This window comes from Triturus cristatus, chromosome 6, assembly GCF_964204655.1.
Source record: "Triturus cristatus chromosome 6, aTriCri1.1, whole genome shotgun sequence".
Taxonomy (NCBI): domain Eukaryota; kingdom Metazoa; phylum Chordata; class Amphibia; order Caudata; family Salamandridae; genus Triturus; species Triturus cristatus.
In genome coordinates this window covers 1,842,711,123-1,842,732,129 of record NC_140589.1, presented here as the reverse complement: position 1 = coordinate 1,842,732,129, position 21,007 = coordinate 1,842,711,123, and the positions used below count along the sequence as shown (strand labels likewise).

Genomic DNA, 21,007 nt, shown 5'->3' with positions numbered 1-21,007 from the left:
TTGGTGGGTCATTCACTGCATCAAAGCCTGTTACTCGTTGGCTAAGAAGGAGCCTCCTGTTGGGCTGCGTGCCCATTCTACCAGGGTAACTGCAGCCACTACTGCTTTGGGACGCGGCGTTCCCTTGCAGGACATCTGTCAGGCAGCTAAGTGGGCCTCGCTGACAACTTTTATCAAGCACTACTGCCTAGACAGCCAAGTCCGGAGGGACGGCTTCTTTGGCCATTCGGTTCTCTGGGACTTTCTGGTGTGATTTTGGTTCGCAGACCCACCTCCGGGGTAGGTATTGCTTGGGTATCTATTCTAAGGTAAGGAATCTATCACTAACGTGTCTCTTTCAGATGCACAAGTTACTACTTGTGTAACGATATATCTGTAAGAGACGTTAGTTAGTGATATATTCCTTACCGCCCCACCCAACCTCTCTGTTCTGCTACTGATTGCTAGGGTTAAGGTCATCCTTTTCAGGGCCCTAGTTTCATGGCACAAGTGGTCAGTTTCTTGCATGGCTCTGCGTTCCTGGCGCGGAAAGTCGTGTACAGAACTGACGTCAGCGCGCACGGGTGGTGCCTAAGTAGTCTCCGTGACGTCATCTCAGCGCTTACGACTCCAGCGACTGACGCGGAGCCGCACAACGCCATCTTCCGACGCGCAAGGGTACTGCTGACAAACTTTCCGGATCCAGTCTGAAGCCTGGGGATATTCTAAGGTAAGGAATCTATCACTAACTAATGTCTCTTACAGATATATTGTTACACAAGTAGTAACTTGTGCATCGAAGAGGGAGAGGATGTCTTCTGTGGCAGCGAGTAGAGCAATCTCAGTGCTGTGGTTGCTTCGGAATCCGGATTGAGACAGGTTTAGGATGGCGTTGTCTTCGATGAACCTTGTCAGTTCTGAGTTGACTGTTTTCTCAGCGACTTTCGCAGCAAAGGTGAGGAGCGAGATGGGCCCGATAGTTTTTGAGGTCCATGGGATACGCTGAGGGTTTCTTGAGCAGGGGCCTGACTTCGGCGTGGTTCCAGTCGTCGGGGAAGGTGCCAGTCTCGAAGATGGTGTTGAGGGTGCGTTGTAGTTTGGGTGCGATGGCGGTGGAGGCTCTGTGGTAGATGTGTGGTGAGCAGGGGTTGGTGGGGGCCCCTGAGTGGATGCCTTTCATGGTCGAGGCGGTCTCTTCGGCTGTGATCGGTGTCCAGGAGGAGATGGTGGGCTGGCTGGTGTAGCGGGAGGGAAGGCGGGCTGGCTGGCTGCGGACTTGGGCGTATGGTCGATGAAGTTGTCATAGAGGTTTTTGATCTTTAGGTGGAAGTAGGATCCGAGCTTGTCGCAGAGCTCGTGGGAGGGGGTGATGTCCATGGCTTCACTGCGGGGATTGGTGAATTCCTGGATGACGCTAAAGAGTTCATTGGAGTTGCTGGAGTTGGCGAAGATTTTGTTGTGGATGAAGGTCCTTTTGGTGGTTCTGATTCTTTGGTGGTAGCTTGTCATGGCGTCCTTGTAGATGGTGTAGTTTCCAGGTGTCTTGCTGTTTCTCCAATTCTTCTCCAGGCGTCTGCAGGTGAGTCTGGCTTCTTGGAGGTTGGCGGTGAACCAGGCGGCTTTCCTGGGGCGCTGTTTGTCGGGGTTGTGTAGCGGGGCAAACTTGTCTCCGCAGTTGGAGATCCAGGTGTAGAATTAGCTGGCTGCGAGGTTGGCGTCTGTTGCCGAGATGGGGTTGTCGCGGATGAGGGTGGAGTTGAGTTGCTCGTCCGTGACCTTGCTCCAGTTCCTTCGCGGGGGGTGTGGGGCGGGTTTGGGTGCCTTGGGTTTGTTGACGATGCAGTATATGCAGTGGTGGTTGAACCATGGGGGTTGCGTGGTGTGGCTGAAGTGGACGCTGTTTCCCCCTGCGAAGACTGGTTCTAGGGTGTGTCCTGCCTTGTGGGTCGGTGTGGTGACGAGTTGTTTTAGTCCGGTGTTGGCGAGGTTGTCATGGAGGGTGGCAAAGTGGGGGTCGCTGGGGTTGTCAAGGTGGAAGTTCAGGTCTCCGATTAGTATGTAGTCCATCGCAGCGATGGCGTGGGGTGCGATGAGGTCAGTGATGGTGTCGGCGAGTGGGCCGGGGGCCGGGAGATCTTTTGGCGAGGGTGCAGCAGAGTGTGGAGTTGAGGCTGGTCTGGATCTGGAAGTGCAGGTGTTCGGCGGCTGGGAAGGTTTCGCTGGAGGTGGTGAGGTAGAGGTAACGATGGTGAGACCCCCCTCCCAGGTGGTTGGGGTGGTCCTTCCTCTGGATCTTGGATCTGTCCGGGATGGCGATGGCGATGTCAGGGGTGGAGGAGGCATTGGTCCAGGTTTCTGTGAAAAAGGCAACGTCGGGCAAGAGTGAGTCCAGTATGTTCCAGATCTCCACGGCGTGTCTGTGCACGGAGCGCACGTTGAGAAGGATGCTTCTTAGGGCGTCGGCGATGTTGGTGGCTGAAGCGGTGGCGAAGGGCTGGTGGCAGAATAACTGGCCGTGGGTCGTGTTTGGCATGGCCTGCTGGCAGTTATTGTTTCTTCCGGGGTTGAGCGCCAGGAGGGCGGCTGAGTTGTAGCGGTTGATGGTTGGAGATGCAGGGTTTCTGTCACTGGTCGTGGTCGCGGACAGGCGCAGACAGGCTTGCCTTTGGCGTGCCCGCTGCCCGCGACTGTGCAGCAGCCGTCATTAAATAGGGAAGGGGGAGGGACGGGCAGCTGGGAGGGAGGGACGGGCAGCTGGGAGGCAGGAGCGGGGACCGTCAGGGGGGAGGGGCCGCAGGGACAGCAACGGCGGAAAGAGGATGCAAGGGAGAAACAAAAAACAGACCGGGCACAACGTTACAATTAACCGAGTGAAACCAGCAATAGAATTCAAAAGAAATAACAGCAAAAGAAATTGACCAAGGCAGAGTACAGGCAGACAGCAAAGAAATGGGCAGTTACCTGGCGGGCACAGCGCACGGCACAGTGCAAACAGACAGCGGCCTCGAACACCTACTAGGTGGAGGCTGGAGGGCTCAGCGGCAGAGCAATGCAGAGCGGAGGGGGAGAGAGCAAGCCTGAGACAAGGGGTCAGAGGTCTTGCTTGCGCTCCCCTGCAGTGGCCGCCGTTAAATATGAAAGAGGGAGGGAGGGGTGGGCGGCTGGGAGGCACGAGCGGGGGCCGCAGGGGCAGCAGCGGCAGGAAGAGGACACAAGGGAGAAACAAAAAAAAAGCAGACCGGGCACAATGTTACAATTAACAGAGTGAAACCAGCAATCGAATTAAAAAGAAATAACAGCAAAAGAAATTGACCAAGGCAGAGTACAGGCAGAATACAGTTGTCTCCTGGTCTACATGTTTCAAACCTTCCCATAAGGCTTTTCATCAGAACAAACGAACATGATCCCATTTACCGCTCCTATAAGACTTGATGGTCTCGTCATAGGAGTTGTGGTTATGTACAAGAAAAACTGATACGTGCTCTTATATTACCTACTTGGTATGTGTTCTCTTACTTGAGACCTACTTTGTGCATACTTTCGTTAGGTAAATCCCTGTAACGATAGAACATCATTATACCATGTATTGTTAGCATTTGGGATGGTCAAACACATCACCATATGGTGGAAATAGAAGTGATATAGTTTTCACATGTGCACAACTAATCTATTCGATTTATAAATAATGTGTGTCATGCTGCCCTTTGACGTACAAGACAACAGATAACATAAATCACACACACTATGTATAAGTATACAGACCTTATGTGAGGAGTATCAGAGATCGTGGTAATAGTATAATGGCTGTCAAAAATAATAGAGAATCAAAAAAGCGGATAGCGTACATTATCGTTCTCTAATTATGGCCCCGTGAGCCCTGTCTGGGTTGGAAGGGGCGCTTGTAGTCACACACTGAAGAGATGAAAAAAGAACCAGGAATTAGTATATTGCCTGGGCAGTTTCGCTTATCAAACTGGAGTTTGGTCGTTGCCTGTGGGAAACAAGAGGGGAGTCTCTTGTTCCTTGCGGCTATGCCGTACTTAATTCGTTAAAGGGACTCCCTTGCTTGACTTGGGCTGCCTTACTCGTCGCTCCGGAAACAGGAGACTGATCGGGGAGACTTCTTGATAAGGTGCGCCTACACTGACGTTTTGCACGCGTCCTCGCATATGGGAGCACTGGAACAATATCCTTTAAAAAATGCCCGCCCTCAATGGACTAACTTCCTGTATACTTCACCGCGGAGACCGGTGAGCATGGACACGTTCTAGTGTTCAGAAGTGTATGCTCTACACTTTACACCCACCCACCACCTACGTCACTGGGTCAGGTGACTAGGCTAATAAAAGGGCCGAGCGCACGTGCTCGTGGCCAGTTAACCCACCATCTAACCATGTGTCCGTGTCAGTCATTCCCAGCATGAGGGCCTAGGGCCCCAAACACGACATTGGCGACGAGGCGGGTAATCTACCCCGCGTGTACAGCCCCCGATCGGCGCACCTTTGATGGTTGAGGGGGAAAGAGGACTGCCCGGTGAGCACACCCCCAGGTGACGGCGCCACGCGCCGTGAAGCCAGCCAGGCGAGCGGAGCCCGCAGCAGGCCCTGCGGTGACCGGGTGCCCACCCCGACCTGCCGCTGTGCCTAGAAGCGCCCAGACGGAAGAGCGGACCGTGCGGAGCCCACCCGCATCGGTCGCGACCTGCCCGGTGAAGTAGGGGAAGTGCCGACCGTGCGGAGCCCACCCGCACCGGCCGCGACGCCGAGATTGAGCCGGAGAAAATCGGGTGCCCACCCCGAACCTGTCTAGCCTGCCGCCGTGCCCGGTTCGAAGAGTGCACCGAGCGGAGCCCACCCGCGTCGGCCACGACCCCTCACAGGAGCCTGTGTCATGCGGAGCCCACCCGCGTCACGAGGAAGCCCAGCCGGGCTGAAGGTGAGCCCGGGAAAATGCAGGAAGGTCGCAGCGGGTGCCCACCCCGCGTAGAGGAACCCGGTGTGCCCTCCGGCACGAAGGAAGATCCCGGTCCGGCCAGAGAGAAGCGAGGTACTGGCACCCCCTCCCTGCGCAGCCCGCGAAGTGAGGAGACCGGCTGCGGGGAGGGGGCGGAACAACGCGACAGCGGAGCCCACCCGCAGCACAGAGCAGCGACCCCGGACACACTTCCCGGCATAGCGGCACCATCTCTCCCCCGCCCCGGCCAGCGAGTGACTGAAGGAGCTGCCGAGGGCGGGGAGAGCAACGCACTGGAGGAAGGCGCGGATCCGCGCGCTAAATAAATAAACAAAGGGGTGCCTGGCCCGCGACGAACAGACAGTAGAGAGGAAAATAATGACACTACCAGCGGGTGCCTACCCCGCATGAGGGTGATTGCAGAAGGTAAAGAATGGCCCGCTGGCCATCCGGAGCATGCCCCACCAAGTAGGACCCCCAGCAGTGCTCCCACAAGTAGCAAGCGGCCAGCGCCGCCGAAAGTTAACCTAAAACTGAGTGCGCGATGGCACCATGCCCCCAAGGAGTGTTGCCTCGCCCCCTGTGCAGCCCACGTGCCTGTGCCCTCCAAGCAGCTGCTGAAGAGTAAAGCGGAGCCCACCCGCAGTGACAAGAGTCCCACAACTCACCCACAGAGTAATGCATGAACATATACTGCACACTGAAAATGCCTGTGCCCCCCTCACCTGCCTCAGAATAAAATAACTGAAAAGAGACTTACCTGCTGCCATGTCCTGGACTCCACTGCTCCAGCCCCATCTGGACTCCACTGGTCTGCCTGGCTCCAGCTCCCCTCCAGCTCTCCTAAGCACGAGTGAAGCCTGGAGGAGTGGAAAGGAAAACAAGGCATAGAGTTCTGGCAGTACAGAAGGGTTGCTGCTGAAGCCAAAGAAAAGCAACACTGCCACCCAGTGGCCACTGGTGGTATTGCACACACCAAGAACATCAACAAGCCTACAGCAATCCAAAGAAGTCCAGCAGCCACAGGAGACCGACGGCTCGCAGCGCAAGGGAGAAGAGGCAGCAAGGCAAGTACCGCAAGGTCTGACGGAGGCGCGAAGGTGAGCGCACGGGAACGCGACGGAGGCGCACAGGAATGTGCCAGAAGCGCAGGAACGCGACAGAAGCACAGGAAGAAGCAACGGTGTGCCACAGGGATGCAGCGCCATCCCGCAGCAACATGGAGGAAGAAAGAAGAACGGTGTCGAGCCACATCCACCCCAGCGAGGACTGCGCTGTCGCCGCATCAAGTGGAGCGAACCCTTGAGAGAACAAACGGACTCAGTGCAGATGTACGCCGGACGCGGAAGGTACACTGCAGCGCCTACAGGAGAGGAACCCACTGAAGAGGATGGGCGCAGCAAGTATCCGACGCTGGCGGCCATGGATGCAGAGCAACACCCAGTGGCGCCAAGAAGCCACCACATCAAATGATCATGATACTAGGAGCAACGCTACACTGAAGCTGTACCACGACGGTACGAAGAGTAGCACGCACCAGCGCCTGACAAGGCAGCGGACAAAGGTAGTCACACGACGCGACACACCTCGTGAAGCCGACCAGCCAAATGGTCGCACCACAAAGGCCCAGCCGACCTGCCAAACGGTCGCAACGCAAAGGTCAAGCCGACCAGCCAAATGGTCGCACCACAGAGGTCAAGCCGACCAGCCAAATGGTCGCACCACAAAGGCCAAGCCGACCTGCCAAATTGTCGCACCACAGAAGCCGACTCGCCAGGAGTTGCACAAAGAGGTCTGAAGCAAGACCGAAGATATCCTGCCAGTGATCGGCAGCGCGGACCGACAAGTGGTCCGAGAAGCTCAAGAAGAACCAAAGCAACTGGTGAAAGGGAGAAGACCGAAGCGGACCATGAGCATGGCCCCACGAACTTCAACCGAAGTAACTGGTGACAAGGTGAAGATGAAGAGAAGGTCACGACCCGAACTCGGAATGCTGAAGAAGATGAAGAGAGTGTTCTCGGACGAGGACAAGACCAGGGGGAACACGTGCAGAGTGCGCGCGCTGCATGGAGAAGCCTGGCCAGATAAGAGAACAGGAACGGTCCAGAGTAGGTCGTGAAGCGAAGAGATGAAGAGACCAGAGTGGCACGTCCGCCACTTAGAAGAAAGAAGACATCGCAGTGGCACGTTTGCCACTACAAGAAAAGAAGATGTCTGAGTGGCACGTTTGCCACTACAAGAAAAGAAGATGGCTGAGTGGCATGTTTGCCACTACAAAGAAGGAAGATGATATCAGAGTGGCACGTCTGCCACTTAAAGGAAAAGGGGAAAGAAAGATCTGAGTGGCACGGTTGCCACTGTAAGAAGGAGAAGAAGTCAGAGTGACATGACAGCCTCACGGAGAAAGAAATAGAGGACAAGGAGAAGAGTGTGGCAAGACTACTCACACCTCAAAGACAAGGAAGGTGACAAGCGTCAGAACACAGTGCGCAAGTCCTGAGGAACACCCGTGGCACGGAGAAAAGACCATCTGTTTGATGATGCTTTCAGCACACCTGGGATCTGCAGAGGTGAGCAGGCCGGACCATTCGAAACACCCACCTTTGGGGTTACACGGACACTGGTCAATGCCAGCCGTGGTGACTCAGGGGCAAAGGCCTCAGGGATGCCGGTGAGAGAGAGTATCCCCGCGACGAGAGATGGTCATCAGCCGCCCTTCAGCAAAGGTCTCAGGAGGATGAAGACTTCGCGTGCTAAAGACAGGAGCCAACAGCCACCCTCCAGGTCTGACTGCGGCATCTGAGGTGAGACCTGCCGTCTCCTCCGCACCCGTACTTATCGGCATGGGAGTAACACGATACAGGACACTGAACCCAGGCCAGATCTGAGGAAGAGGGCCTCAAGGATATCCCGTGGCAGGGGAACACCTGTGAGAGGGGCATCCTGGTGAGAGGGGTGTCTTGCGAATAACCCGTCTTTCTGCAAAACAGAACACACGCCACAGATAAAGAAAAGGACTGGACTAAAAAGATAAATGGCAACATCTAGCGCTGAACCAAAAGAACTCAACAACTGCGTTTGTCGCCAAGAAAGTAAAGCGAAGAAAGACTGTGAGAGCAACTTCAAGGCAGAGCCGTCAAACAGACTAACTCCATCGAGCACCCATGACTGGTGCCACAGTGAACTGGTGATCGCCCGCGACAGGAAGAACATCGTCCGCGACAGGAAGAACATCGTCTGTGACTCCAGGCTGCTGAAGCGTGAGCGACTCTGCAGAAGTTTAGTCACTGTATTACATCTGTATATATATGTCTTTTCTCCCCTAGGTTGGACATTTGACTCCGGGTTTTTGTTATTAAAGATTGGGAGGGATGTAGTGTCCTAGCATGGACACGTTCTAGTGTTCAGAAGTGTATGCTCTACACTTTACACCCACCCACCACCTACGTCACTGGGTCAGGTGACTAGGCTAATAAAAGGGCCGAGCGCACGTGCTCGTGGCCAGTTAACCCACCATCTAACCATGTGTCCGTGTCAGTCATTCCCAGCATGAGGGCCTAGGGCCCCAAACACGACACAAGGCAGAGTACAGGCAGAATACAGTTGTCTCCTGGTCTACATGTTTCAAACCTTCCCATAAGGCTTTTCATCAGAACAAACGAACATGATCCCATTTACCGCTCCTATAAGACTTGATGGTCTCGTCATAGGAGTTGTGGTTATGTACAAGAAAAACTGATACGTGCTCTTATATTACCTACTTGGTATGTGTTCTCTTACTTGAGACCTACTTTGTGCATACTTTCGTTAGGTAAATCCCTGTAACGATAGAACATCATTATACCATGTATTGTTAGCATTTGGGATGGTCAAACACATCACCATATGGTGGAAATAGAAGTGATATAGTTTTCACATGTGCACAACTAATCTATTCGATTTATAAATAATGTGTGTCATGCTGCCCTTTGACGTACAAGACAACAGATAACATAAATCACACACACTATGTATAAGTATACAGACCTTATGTGAGGAGTATCAGAGATCGTGGTAATAGTATAATGGCTGTCAAAAATAATAGAGAATCAAAAAAGCGGATAGCGTACATTATCGTTCTCTAATTATGGCCCCGTGAGCCCTGTCTGGGTTGGAAGGGGCGCTTGTAGTCACACACTGAAGAGATGAAAAAAGAACCAGGAATTAGTATATTGCCTGGGCAGTTTCGCTTATCAAACTGGAGTTTGGTCGTTGCCTGTGGGAAACAAGAGGGGAGTCTCTTGTTCCTTGCGGCTATGCCGTACTTAATTCGTTAAAGGGACTCCCTTGCTTGACTTGGGCTGCCTTACTCGTCGCTCCGGAAACAGGAGACTGATCGGGGAGACTTCTTGATAAGGTGCGCCTACACTGACGTTTTGCACGCGTCCTCGCATATGGGAGCACTGGAACAATATCCTTTAAAAAATGCCCGCCCTCAATGGACTAACTTCCTGTATACTTCACCGCGGAGACCGGTGGTTCGAGTCGCTTATCTGCACTGTTTGAGCAAAATTTACTTTTTAAAATAATTTAGCTGGGTATGTCAGAAAAATTAGAAAATAAATAATTATATGGGGTTTGTCAGAAATAATTATATTCAACTTCAATGGCATGGCTGATATCGGGTGCATTGACACATAGGTTCCCCTCATTAGATTGTGTGTTTTCAAACTCTTAGTTCATGAGACGAATCGGTGGTTGTGGATAAGTAGTGGTGTTTCTCTAATTTTTAGGAAAATAAAAATAGAAGGGTGGTAAACTATTTTTCAGGCTTGTTTGACTTCGTTGGAAAGAACTGTATTGAACTGGTGAGGCACTTGCGAACTTGTTCTCTTGAGAAAACTTTATTGATCAGGTGATGCACTCCTTTGGTGTGCAGTATGTTTGACATTGTTCAAAAGGCTTACCTAACTGAAGTGGAGATTTCCAAAGAGCAATAGTTGTGAAAACTTTGTGAAAAACTTCATAAAACTTTATAGATCTGGTGTGGATAACAGCTCGCCCGATTCAGGTAGTGTTTCCACTGAGTGGTGGTATCTCTAGGGGTGGCAAAATCGGGCTATGCACCCATCCTCAAACTGCTTCTGACCTTATTAGTGGGTAGTGTACATGCCCCAATGGTGCAAAATCTGCATAATGGCATTTGTACTTGTTGGATCCTCTCTCTGTTCGGTCGCTGGAGGTGGGTCTACTAGCATGTCCAGTTTTGGTGTCTATAGTTCTATACCTCTCCTGGCGCCTAAATGAAATGGTTCCACTGTATGTCATCATTCAATCCGTTGATATGTGTTCCCAGGCGGAAGACCCACTGTTGTTCTTTTTCAGTAGGTCTCTAGTAAGAGAACACATACCAAGTAGGTAATATAAGTGCATGTATCAGTTTTTCTTGTACATAACTACAACTTGTATAACGAGACCATCAGGTCTTATAGGAGTGGTAAATGGGATCATATTTGTTGGTCCTGATGAAAAGCCTTAGGGGAAGGCTTGAAACATGTTGACCACGAGACAGGCACCCATTACAGTGTAGTCTCCCACCCCACTTTTTAGGTCTCGCCTGAGACAGCGCTTTAGCGCTGCTCTGGCGAGACTTATAGTAAGCACTTTTGGAAGTGCAAACGAGTGCTTTCAGGCCGCCAACTACTGTGCATGTGTGCCGGGCGCGCGCACCATTTGGCAGCCTGAAAGCGCTCGTCTTTCACTTTCGCCTGTCACACAGCCGCGCTTTGAAGTGTGATCGCGATTGCGATCACTTACATTTTGAGGGCGCTTTGATGTTTTCAGTGAGCCGCGCGGCCACTGAGGACATCAAAGCGCCCGTGAACACCATTTGCCACCCCCACCTCTTCAGCCAACTTACTCGCCATGTCTGCTCTGGATTCTTGTGCCTCTTTTTGTAACTCAGGAGCAGTAACATTGTCGTGGTGTCACTAGGGCTTCAAGTGGATGCTTTTTCAATATTATATACAAGCCACAGTTACTGCTAATTTATCTTATGCAACTAACAACGATTGACAAAGCCAATAGTCCTAACTTGTTGTAGGTATCATGTTACTTGTTGTGTGTAGCTGTAAACACGTAGCTACAGCCGCCCACCTAGTGCTTAATTTGTAACAAATAAGTGCTGGTGTTTTAATGAGGCAGAAGCTTTACACTTTATACTTTTTTTTTATTTTGCGTAACACAGAGGACATCAACTGAAATTTAATAGTGGCTTGGCTACAGCCACTTTCCCAGTGCTTAATTTGTAACAGAAGAGGTGCCGGGGCTCTGATTAGGTGGCAACTTTACACAGCATGTTGTTTTGTTTAGCCTGCCTAACACAGAGCACACAAACCGGAAAAATGGGGAGGGGATGTTCTTTAAAGGCCACTACTGCTAACTTACGAGTTTTGAAACCAGGTTTTAATGTCTGAATATGCTTAATAGCCTGTGATTGTGGACAAATTAGTTGATATTTCTATAGACACAAACATAAATATGACCTAAAGTGGAGCTACGTTATTATTTTATTTGTGTGTAGCTGCAAACACGTAGCTACAGCCACCCTCCTAGTGCTTAATTTGTAACAAAGGAAGTGCCGGTGTTTTGATGAGGCAGCAGCTTTACACTGTATATGTCTTTATTTAGTTTGCGTAACACAGAGCATATAAACTAAAATTCAATAGTGTCTTGGCTACAGCCACTTTCCTAGTGCTTAATTTGTAACCAAAGAGGTGCCGGGGCTTTTATCATGTTGAAGCTTTACAGAGCATGTTTGAATGGTTAGCCTGCCTAACACAGAGCACAGAAACCCTACAAATGGGGAGGACATGTTGTTTAAAGGCCAAAACTGCTACATGCCACACACTGCTGCACGCCACACACTGTTGCACGCCACACACTGTTGCATGCCGCTGCACACCACACACTGCTGCACGCCACACACTGCTGCACGCCACACACTGCTGCACGCCACACACTGCTGCACGCCACACACTGCTGCACGCCACACACTGCTGCACACCACACACTGCTGCACGCCACACACTGCTGCACGCCACACACTGCTGCACGCCACACACTGCTGCACGCCACACACTGCTGCATGCCGCCACACACTGCTGCACGCCACACACTGCTGCACACCGCACACTGCTGCAACCGTGACACTGCTACATGCCACACACTGCTGCACGCCACACACTGCTGCACAAATGGGGAGGACATGTTGTTTAAAGGCCAAAACTGCTACATGCCACACACTGCTGCACGCCACACACTGCTGCACGCCACACACTGTTGCATGCCGCTGCACACCACACACTGCTGCACGCGTAACACTGCTACACGCCACACACTGCTGCACGACACACACTGCTGCACGACACACACTACTGCATGCCACACACTGCTGCACGCCACACACTGCTGCACGCCACACACTGCTGCACGCCACACACTGCTGCACGCCACACACTGCTGCACGCCACACACTGCTGCATGCCGCCACACACTGCTGCATGCCGCCACACACTGCTGCACGCCGCACACTGCTGCAACCGTGACACTGCTACATGCCACACACTGCTGCACGCCACACACTGCTGCACGCCACACACTGCTGCACGCCACACACTGCTGCACGCCACACACTGCTGCACGCCACACACTGCTGCACGCCACACACTGCTGCACGCCACACACTGCTGCACGCCACACACTGCTGCATGCCGCCACACACTGCTGCATGCCGCCACACACTGCTGCATGCCGCCACACACTGCTGCATGCCGCCACACACTGCTGCACGCCACACACTGCTGCACGCCACACACTGCTGCACACCGCACACTGCTGCAACCGTGACACTGCTACATGCCACACACTGATGCACGCCACACACTGCTGCACGCCATACTTTTTTTTTATTGTGCGTAACACAGAGGACATAAACTGTAATTTAATAGTGGCTTGGCTACAGCCACTTTCCCAGTGCTTAATTTGTAACAGAGGAGGTGCCGGGGCTCTGATTAGGTGGCAACTTTACACAGCATGTTGTTTTGTTTAGCCTGCCTTACACAGAGCACACAAACCGGAAAAATGGGGAGGGGATGTTCTTTAAAGTCCACTACTGCTAACCTACGAGTTTTGAAACCAGGTTTTAATGTCTGAATATGCTTAATAGCCTGTGATTGTGGACAAATTAGTTGATATTTCTATAGACACAAACATAAATATGACCTAAAGTGGAGATACGTTATTATTTTTATTTGTGTGTAGCTGCAAACACGTAGCTACAGCCACCCTCCTAGTGCTTAATTTGTAACAAAGGAAGTGCCGGTGTTTTGATGAGGCAGCAGCTTTACACTGTATATGTCTTTATTTAGTTTGCGTAACACAGAGCATATAAACTAAAATTCAATAGTGTCTTGGCTACAGCCACTTTCCTAGTGCTTAATTTGTAACCAAAGAGGTGCCGGGGCTTTTATCATGTTGAAGCTTTACAGAGCAGGTTTGAATGGTTAGCCTGCCTAACACAGAGCACAGAAACCCTACAAATGGGGAGGACATGTTGTTTAAAGGCCAAAACTGCTACATGCCACACACTGATGCACGCCACACACTGCTGCATGCCGCTGCACACCACACACTGCTGCACGCCACACACTGCTGCACGCCACACACTGCTGCACGCGTAACACTGATGCACGCCACACACTGCTGCACGCCACACACTGCTGCACGCCACACACTGCTGCACGCCACACACTGCTGCACGCCACACACTGCTGCACGCCACACACTGCTGCACGCCACACACTGCTGCACGCCACACACTGCTGCACGCCACACACTGCTGCACGCCACACACTGCTGCACGCCACACACTGCTGCATGCCGCCACACACTGCTGCATGCCGCCACACACTGCTGCATGCCGCCACACACTGCTGCATGCCGCCACACACTGCTGCATGCCGCCACACACTGCTGCATGCCGCCACACACTGCTGCATGCCGCCACACACTGCTGCATGCCGCCACACACTGCTGCATGCCGCCACACACTGCTGCACGCCGCACACTGCTGCACGCCGCACACTGCTGCAACCGTGACACTGCTACATGCCACACACTGATGCACGCCACACACTGCTGCATGCCACACACTGCTGCACGCCACACACTGCTGCATGCCGCTGCACGCCACACACTGCTGCACGCCACACACTGCTGCACGCCACACACTGCTGCACGCCACACACTGCTGCACGCCACACACTGCTGCACGCCACACACTGCTGCACGCCACACACTGCTGCACGCCACACACTGCTGCACGCCACACACTGCTGCACGCCACACACTGATGCACGCCACACACTTCTGCACGCCACACACTGCTGCATGCCGCTGCACGCCACACACTGCTGCACGCCGCACACTGCTGCACGCCGCACACTGCTGCATGCCGCACAATGCTGCACACCGCACACTGCTACACGAAACACTGCTGCAGGCCACACACTGCTGCACGCCACACACTGCTGCACGCCACACACTGCTGCATGCCGCTGCACGTCTCACACTGCTGCACGTCTCACACTGCTGCACGCCGCACACTGCTGCACGCCGCACACTGCTGCACGCCGCACACTGCTGCACGCCGCACACTGCTGCACGCCGCACACTGCTGCACGCCACACACTGCAGCACGCCACACACTGCAGCACGCCACACACTGCTGCAAGCCACACACTGCTGCATGACGCTGCACGCCACACACTGCTGCCCGCCGCACACTGCTGCCCGCCGCACACTGCTGCCCGCCGCACACTGCTGCCCGCCGCACACTGCCCACATCTGCTGCACGCCGCACAATGCTGCACACCGCACACTGCTGCACTCCCCACACTGCTTTTATGCGAGTTTATGCTACTGACATTGTAAATGACAATGCCTTTTGTTTGTTTTAAGACCAAAACATAAATAAAAGGAATTGTAATTTTACAATGCCAATAGCTCAAACTCTTATAATTGCGAGACCTATTGCATTGCAAATGCTTGTTTACTAGTTCCAGCTAGAGGACTTAGTACATTATTCACTCCGAAAAGCCAGGTATTTTTCAACTTTACTAATCTACTTGAGCCTCCCACTCCCTTCCCTCATAGCCATACACCCAACAAAGTGCTCCCATGTCTTCGTTGGTCATAGCTCGCCCCATCCCCCAGCGGGCAGGAAGAACCCGATGAAGCATGCCACCATGGGTCACTTTGGTGGGTGAGGGTTATTTTAAGAAAACTCATTGTTTTCTAGAAAAACATTGAGGATTACAACAATAGGACAGTCAAATTTAAAACAAGTGGACTCTTTCTGTTTATCTACGCATGACGGGAGGTTGAGTCCCCTTTGTACCGTACCTCTTTTTCCACCCTTTGGTTATTTACTGTCTAGATTACAGCATGACTTGCAGAGCAGCGCTGACACTGCCCAGGCTCAACCTAAAGAAAAATGGGCATGATGGGATACTGGTGGGCTGTGAGTCCTTGAAGGCAAAGACTCTTTTCATATCTGCAGAGATTCAGCCTATAAGTCTACATTGTCCTCTTCTTTTTTTTTTTCATCATTTTCCTTCAAAAAACGGTTTGTGAATGAGATTTGTAATGACAATTGACTCAATTCCAGCTAATTCTCCTTTTTTTTTTTTTTTTTTTTTTTTTAAATATAGTAAGCCTTTTTTTAAATGCAAATGTAAGCAATTGGCCAATATGGCCTCATTTATAGGCTGCAAAGCATTAAAAAAACAAAACGAATTGCCTACCTAGGTCTTGCAGATTAAAGGCGAACATCTACACTTAAGAAGACATATTGTAAAGAAGTGCTCTGGGGTCCCCCATGTAGGCAGGACTATTCAGTGCTTTCAATGTCGATGGAGATTCCCCTGAGAGAGAACTAGGATTACAGCCAAGATACCCAGGCCTCAATAAATCTACACGCCCACTCGCTATGGCGAGTCCCATTTTATCAGCTTTTAGTCCGCTAACCCTTCTGGTGAACTGACAAACAGTAGTTCTGTTCACTCACAAAGCGAAGGGGCATTAAAGATGCCTTTAAATCTTGTTTTTATCTCGTCACATTTATTCTGTGTTCGGAGACAGAGGTCAAAAGACAGTTTCCATCTACAAATACTTTTCTTTCTCTGACTGAAAAGATCGAGAATTTTGTAAAGTGAACTGTCTGACAAACGTGCTGTGCAAAAAGTGTGAAATGAATTGCTGTAAGATGTCATGTTTTATTTTAACACACATTTAAATAGCTAAAAAGTGAACTGTACAAACATTTAAAAATACAGTTTCAGTAGTTGTCAAAGCCCTTATTTTGTAATTCTGTGATATGAAAAAACTATTTTATAGGATGAAAACAAGTCAGAACTCTTTACTTGGTGATGTGCAAATGATAAATATGTTTGCTGAAACCCAATTTCCAGAGATTATTTATACAGTATAAGTTTTATAAATAAAACTACACGTTAGTGGGAACGTTGTTGGCCATTCTAATGTAAAGTGTGCTGTCTGTAAATGATCGTGAACAACCACCTCATTCTTTAGTAATATATTTAATAACAGTGAGTTTTTAAAGATGAACTGAGAAACATTTCTGCCCCCACCCCGATGGCAATGTTATTAGTGATCGAAGAGGCAAGTCAGGGGTCATGTATAACCTATACGTGGGATAGATTCTTATTATACATGGAACAAACGTATTAAATAATAAAATGAATGTTATTTTGTCAAGCAGGAATGCTCAACTCGCATAGTGGAAGGTGTTCACATATGTGATAATGAAGAAAAAAGTGGCTCTGCTAAATAAAATATTTGCCTAAGATGACATAATGAGAACAGTTTACAGGTCAAGTACATTAGTTAGGCAGAGTAGATTCTTGAAGTTACTAGACCTACAGGTCTAATAAAAATGTTATGATTTTTCGAGGCCTGACACCATTCCATTTTGCTTGCTGTGCTCCCATTTTGTTCACAGAACTTGTATACCTGCAGCTATATTACATAAAATTGATCATACGTGATCCACTTCCTGTTCTAAATGCAATGAATTGGATGTCACATATTTCCACCTGGTGTGGAGCCGCCTAAAAATAGAAGCCTACTGGAGATCGTTGCCAAACACACGATCCTAATGTCACAACAACCTGAACTACTGGGTATCTATGCCGTTAATTCGAAACATAATGTTAAGTAAAAGGTGCATAACAATAACATTGCTGAGCACCAGAGTGCCCACTGTAACCAGTTGGGTCCGAGACATTGCTTAACAGTCTCTAGCAGAAGAGATCAGATTGAAACTTTCCAGGACAGATGCACATTTATAAGATGATCTAGAAGATTGGAGGATGCAGTCCCAAAATATGATGTGCCCAAATGACTGTTGTCTCCCATAGCTTTATGTTACTGTATGCATTAATCACTAAAAGCTATTATGATGGCATGTGCAGCACTGCCTAGGATATTACAGATACTACTCCTATGCGTGTTATTGAGGGTACACTTTGCCATTGTGCTGCTACAACTGCCTATGTACACAATGTTTGTTTCATCAAATTGTAAACAAAAAACAAGTGTGTTTTTTTAAATTTTTTTAATTTTAAATAGTGGTGTCTTCTTGGCTCCCTTGGTGCTGACAGGAATACTTTTCCCCACTGGGAGGAGAATTCTGTGTGCTAATGGATGTTTCTTGGCATTTTGGGCCAGGTTTATGGAAGACAAGTTTGCTTGGGTCCCTGTTCCTTGCCAGAACATTGAGCTAAACCCAGTTGTGGTTACTCTGGAACACAAAGGTATAGTGCTCAGTAGGAACTGATGCAGTCATGGGTTCTTGAGGGTGTAACCGGTGCTGAGGGCATCTCGGTTTGCCACAACAGGTAGTTTATGATATTTGTGCACCCTAAAGATGGGTACAGAATGGGTATTGATTCACTGTTAATTCTACCCCTTGCTAAAGACTGAATACTTCACTCTTTTTGTATCCTGATTGGTCACTGATAAGTGACCCTATGGTCACCTTTGACACAGCCACTCTGACCTACCCCGAACTGCACCCTTGACTACACTAGGTGGGATCCAGTAGTGTGGGTGATGGGTTTTTGGGTTGAGGAGCATTTAACTATTTTTCTTTTCGGACAATGAAACCTCAGAAGCTGCGGCTTCACTTCCCTTGGTTGGTTTCTTGCACAGAATCATAGAAACAGAGGGCCAAGCATAACATAACAGGATTGCTACCTTTGTATCACTTTGGAGACTTTGTCCCAGCAATAAAAAACACAAGTCCTGAAACTGATCGCACCTCCATAGTATAATATCGGCCAGAAGGGTAGCCTTACAGAAAATCTAGTGCCTAGAACATAAATGATATAAACGCATGTTGCCATCAGAGTGTGCTGGTTCTTTCTGGTTTTATTTGTGCATCCCATTTTTAACAGCTCTGTTTGCCTGTAAATAAAAGTCCTTGTCTTCTTAGAAACAATAGCAGTGTTGGACATTCAATTGGAGTATTGATTGTGTTCTACTGTGCCAGAGTTTCTAGCCCTACCATCTTCCCTAGTAAGCTGTGACAGTGCAGGTTTGCTACCTTTGGAAAGTGCTTAAAAGGAGTAACTTGGTTCTCCTGTTGGAATGGAGAATTGATGGCCTTGCTCCGATCAGCAGCATGTCTCAAGAAGTGCTCTGCAGTACATTGGAGAGTGTGACCGATTAGATGGGTGACATAAAGATCTTATGGTAGAGGAAGTGTTGTGTTGTGCGCCCTTCAAAGATGCTTACATCTCAAGACAAACAATTAGATGCCATCTGTGAGAAGTTGGCCTGGCATATGCTGGTCACTAGTTTTTTTTTTTTTTTTTTTTTTTTTTTGTCAGTCAAAGTACTTTATTTCGATAAATCAATATCATAAAAAGACAAGGGAACAAAATATGTACACTAAAACAAAAAATACAATTGATGCCAAATAAATATTTGTCTTATGTACATTCAATCATAATATACACATAAATACTAACATAAATACATGTGATAAAATTCGATCCTAAGTATGTGTTAAAAAGAGGTCAGTTAAGATAAAATCAACTGTACAAGCATTTACATAAAATCAATTAAAAAAAAAAAGAAAAAAAAAAAACTTTCTTGGAGTGATCAAGAACAATGTGCAAAATACAGTTCAACGCAATTAGAGACCCTGGTTCAGAGTGATGTCATTCGACATCCTTTTCTTAACTCTGATAGCCCCCACTAAAAAGTTAACAACGTGGAAGGTTATCCTTGGTGCCTGTAGTAGCTGTAAGAAAAGGAGTGCGGGCTTAACCTGTATGAACCCAACCTCTTTAAGGATTGGAAACAAGTATTTCCTTCTTAATGCCATGAAATGCTCACAGAACATCAGGAAGTGCAAAGTGTTCTGGGTCGAAAAGTTATCGCAATTACATGGCAGGGCGTTTTCGGGAGGACACCAAGTTGGAAAGTGACCCAAAGATAAGTGGATCAGGTTTAGCCGAAATCGGGTTAAGAGAAAGCGATGATAAGGCAGGTTAACTAAGGTTAAATATGGTTCTGGGCCAGCATGGCTACTCGGGATAATGCCCGCCCTTACCATAGGTTTCTCCAGTTCTGTTTGTTCCCTGGCTAAACGTAACGTATCTCTCATCAGAGCTTTGATCTGGACTAGGTCTTTTGCGGTTATTGTGGACGGGGATGAGTAAAGGTCTGATCTCCCAATCTTAGATAGACTGTTTTTGATATAGGCTAGCCATGGGATTTTGCATGCTCTATCTAACTGCATGCAGTCTTTTAGGATGGTATGGTTGAGCGGAATTTCCTGGTTCAGCCAGATCCTCAACCAAGCCAGGACAGGGGCCATTTTTATCAGGTCAGAGATATAACCCATGCCTAGTTCAGAGTGTACAATACAAGTAGGAGTTGACTGGGGGACGGAAAGGACTGTTCTTAAAAATTTATTTTCAGTAATCTGAATGCTTTCCGTTGAGCAATAACCCCAAATGGCACTACCATATGTTGCCACAGCTAAACTTTTGGCTTCATAAATTTTTAGCAGAGTGACTATCGGTCTTGCTCCTAATTTTTTTATAAAACACTGGAGAGCGGAAGAAGATTTGGCCAGAGCAATATTTCTACTTTTTATATTCGGCCCCCAGCTACCTTTCTCGTCAAACATTATGCCTAGATATGGGAAGGTGGCTACTCTACAAAGCTCTTGTTTCCCACAGAAGAATGTTTTTGAAGGCCTATTATTCGTAACCCTGCCCATGATCATAATTTGAGATTTTTTGGCATTGATCTTTACGTCCAGGGAACTCAAACGCCTCAAAAGCATTCAATAGCCTTTGGAGACCCATACCAGTTCGAGAGAGCAGAACGGCGTCATCCGCGTATAGGAGAACTGGAATACCAAGTTCACCTATACGTGGGACATCAAGAGTTGCTGCTTTGAGGGAGGGTTCCAAGGCATTTATGTAAATTGTAAACAGAAGGGGTGCCAGGATACATCCCTGCCTCACCCCTCTTTCTGACTTAAAGTGGTTGGTGCATCGCCCTTCCGTGGTTACTCTAACCGCAGCTGTTAAGTTAGAGTGGAGATCAGCTAGAAGACAAACTAAAGCCCTGTCCAATCCTAAGTTAAGCAAGATGTTCCACAATTTGGAGCGGTTAACAAAATCGAAGGCAGACGAGAGGTCCATGAACCCCAGGTACATGAGCCCCTCTCTCGCCTTCGTATATTTTTCGACCAATAAGTGTAAGTTAAGACTTTGATCGATTGTGCTCCTTTTGGGTCTAAAACCGTACTGGACGTTAGATAGTACCCCTTTCTCAGTTATCCATTCATTCAACCTAGAGAGGATAACCCTTCCCAAGATCTTCACCGAGGAATCGATTAAGGATATCGGTCTGTAACAGGATGGATCTTGCCTGTTACCCTTTTTAAAGACCGGTATGATGATCGATTTTTTTTCCATGAATCCGGAATTTT

General features: G+C 49.2%; 1 protein-coding gene and 1 long non-coding RNA gene across 3 annotated transcripts in view; one reads left to right on the top strand and one right to left on the bottom strand.

Annotated features, from left to right (window-relative positions):
- Positions 1-5,806, bottom strand: part of LOC146822166 (uncharacterized) — a 182,540-nt gene extending 176,734 nt beyond the window's left edge. The window contains exon 1 of the long non-coding RNA XR_014963242.1: positions 5,693-5,806. This is a non-coding gene — a long non-coding RNA (uncharacterized LOC146822166). The remainder of the gene's footprint in view (positions 1-5,692) is intronic.
- ZNF513 (zinc finger protein 513) overlaps positions 1-21,007 on the top strand; it is a 100,885-nt gene that overhangs the window by 54,057 nt on the left and 25,821 nt on the right. The gene's annotated exons all lie outside the window — the stretch shown is intronic.